This window comes from Pinus tabuliformis, chromosome 1_1 (genome assembly GCF_031772625.1).
Source record: "Pinus tabuliformis cultivar Carrire ecotype Pingquan chromosome 1_1, CPIR1, whole genome shotgun sequence".
NCBI lineage: Eukaryota > Viridiplantae > Streptophyta > Pinopsida > Pinales > Pinaceae > Pinus > Pinus tabuliformis.
Window position 1 is genome coordinate 827,098,832 of NC_142297.1, and position 3,465 is coordinate 827,102,296.

The following is a 3,465-nucleotide window of genomic DNA, read 5'->3' on the forward strand; positions in this document are numbered from 1 at the left end:
TACATCTCTAAGGTATCTGGCAAAGACATTTAGTAAAAAGTCTTGACTTCAAGATCACGAGTTAGCAATTCAAAAAATCTTTAAAACACAAATTTCTTACATATAGGATGGGCATCTTTTCAAAGTCCATTTTCAAAAGGTAGAAATAGTGAGTTACCATCAAAACTGTATGCCATATGTTATTATGCAATCCATGACACTACCACATTTATCCTCTCGTATAGGTTATTTTCAATTCATCCTTGGATATCTTATGTGAATCTTACTTTGCAAAATGCTTTATGCAATGAAATGAATACACATTTGCTATAACAAACAGGCAAATACAGAAAAATAAGAAGTAGAAGTAGAGATAAAATGCACCACAATTTATGCCCTTGCCTCATGGGCCACCCAATATCAGTAGAAACAGAAATGAAAGTTTGTTGTATTCATTCTTAGCAATCACAACATATAAACATAAAATCAAGACTTTGTGAACAATCGAAGGTGTCCAAACTTTCCCTGAATTATGTACCGTATAAGTTAGAGAAATAAAATGTGTCCTACCAATAACATTACAGAGGAGAGAAAATAAAGCTTTCTCCATACCTTCAAAAGGAAAACAATGAAAATTCACTTTTAGAACCTAGAATAATCTTATACAATGAGAAACCCCTTAGCCTCTTCTTTTTAGGATGCTCTTCTCTCATCACCTTCGGTTATAATATCTTTAAAAGCTCCACCACTAGGTATCATAGGCAAGACATGCTCCTGGTGTGGCACAATGGCATCCAATAAATATGGCTCAGGGTATCGAGCATTTGTGAAATGGCCTCCCTGACATCTGCTTTCTTTGTTACCCTAGCTGCTGGTATATTGCATGCATTTGCCATCTTCAAAAGATTGAGGAAAATCTCAGATCCAGCAGATGGATCCTCGAGGTAAGTATGTGCTCTGTTTGCTTTGTAAAAGCAATCTTCCCATTGAACCACCATGCCCAAGTGCTGATTGTTCAATACCATCATCTTAACAGGAAGGGTTTCTACTCTGATGGTGGCCAATTCTTGCACATCCATCAGAAAACTGACATCTCCATCTATATCAACAATAGTAGCTCCTTGATTGGCCATGGCAGCTCCCAAGTGCTGCAGGCAAACCAAACCCCATAGCCCCGAGACCCCCTGATGTCATCCATAGTCGAGGTCTCTCATATTGGAACCATTGGGCTGCCCACATCTGGTGTTGGCCCACTCTAGTACTGATTATAGCATTACCATTAGTTAATTCACACAGTAGTTGAATGGAAAACTGGGGAGGAATGGCATCCTCAAAATCTTGGAAACTCAAAGGCCATCTTCTTTTATGTTCTCATAAGTCCCCATTCCACTCGGAAAACTCCAGTGTATCATATCATTCTTGCAATTGTAAATCACGAAAGAAAAAATGTAATATATTTTTCTGTGTAATCCCAACCTCAGTTTTTCTTTTTTTTAGGTTGTTATGTAAATCACAAAAGCTACATTGGATGTTAAATTTAATGAAATTTGTAAATCATGAAAGTTGCGTCAAATATTAAATTTTATATATAATATATGAAAATTTAAAAGACATACTTCACTGGGATGTTCATGAAAATGTAAGTTTGTTACACGTACATATTTCCACTGTAGCCCATCCCCAAGTAGAATCGAAGAAGATTTGCAATGCCATTCAATTCTAAAATCATCCATGAAACAAGGAAATTTACTCCGGATAAGATAATTTTCACATTAAAAGCAATAATAATAAGGTTTATGATTATTCTTTATAATTAGCCGAGATATTTAATTCACTTTTTTACAACAGACAGCCTAATTATTAACCTTTCTACTTCTAAAAGCAGTAATAATAAGGTTTATGTTTATTCTTCATAATCAACCGAGATATTTAATTAACATTTTTACAACATACAGCCTAATTATTATCGTTTCTGCTTCTAATCATCACCATTTAGCGAAACAACTCAAATATTAATTTTGCGCTGACTGCCCTGCACTCTTTATAACTGGCAACATTTGTGATGAGGAGTATGAGGGTTATTGCAGTTTAGCTTACAAGTTGAATAATTGGTTAATGTGGTTGTTGTAGTTTAATCAAACCAAAATATGCACCTCCTTCGCCTTTTCTCAGTAGAGAAGCATGATCTCCTTGTTCAACAACCTTTCCATTCTCAATGACTGCTATACTGTCAGCATTATGAATTGTGCTCAAATGATGAGCTACAACCGCACTGGTTCTTCCTACCATGACTCCATCTAGTGCTTCTTAAACAACTTTCTTCGAATGATTATCCAAAGCACTCGTTGCCGTGTCCAACAGCAAGATGCTTGGATTCTTTATAATTGCCCTTACTATTGCTATTCTCTGTTTCTGCCCCCAGACAACTGAGTTCCCCTGTTGCCGGTGTAGGTCTCATATCCATCCCTCATGCCACTGAAACATTAATATTGCATAGAATTTAACAAGAAGTTTGGCAAGTTGTTCATATAGGGCTTATTTATTTATAAGTTAAAAGAAAAAGATAACCTGCATTGAATTCAGTAAGAATATTTATAATAACCACTAATTTTTAGGTTTAAGAAACTTGGTTAATAAAATATGAAGTTTAAGATAGGATTCGTGAAGTGTCCCATGGAAATTATGTTTTGTAAGTTCAGAGAAGTTTGTGAAACAACTTATACATCATGAAAAAAGAAACAACTTATACATCATGCAAAACTAAAAAATCGTGGTTGGAAAACAAATTTTGCAAATGGCTGAAAAACAAATTGAACAGTGGTCAGGGGATTCAGGGGATTTATTTCAGTCTACTTACAAAATGAAATCGTGGGAATTGGCAGCCTTTGTAGCCTCTACTATCTTAGTTCTGTTGCGTTCTCTTTAACGTAAGCAATGTTCTCTCTGATGCTGCCTGGAAATAGAGTTGGATCCTACCCTACAAGGGCTATGTGCTGTCTTAGAGACCTCAAATTAAATGCAAGCTTCAACTACCTCTAAGATTTTATGTATCTTCTTTGCGCAGGGAAAAATGAAGATGGCTCTCTCACAAAAAGGGAAAGCCAATGAATGGATGGTTCTAGTGATTCTCATATTAATTATGTTTAAACAAAGCAACTGTCTCACTTACTTGTGGAGGTGGAGAAATGGTTCTCTGGTTTTTATTTGCGCTGGCTTCAACGCCATTGTAATGATGATAGTTTTCAATGTAACCTTGTATAGTTGGTTTTGACAAAGCTCATGATATTGTTCTTCAAATCAAATTGAAAATGAAAATCCCCATGTGATAGAGACACCAAGTGTGTTTGCTACACATACATTCAAAGGACGTCATCATCTAAATCAACACCAATATATGCAATGCAACGGCTGGTCATTTTATTAACCCTGTTTGTCTTTTGGGTGCTGGCGACTGATGGAGGCGTGAAAAATTGGCAATTTGTCTTG

At 35.9% G+C, this 3,465-nt stretch overlaps 1 pseudogene; it reads right to left on the reverse strand.

Annotated features, from left to right (window-relative positions):
• Positions 1–672: 672 nt before the first annotated feature.
• Positions 673–2,268, reverse strand: LOC149216660 (acetolactate synthase 1, chloroplastic-like; annotated as a pseudogene).
• Positions 2,269–3,465: the final 1,197 nt, after the last annotated feature.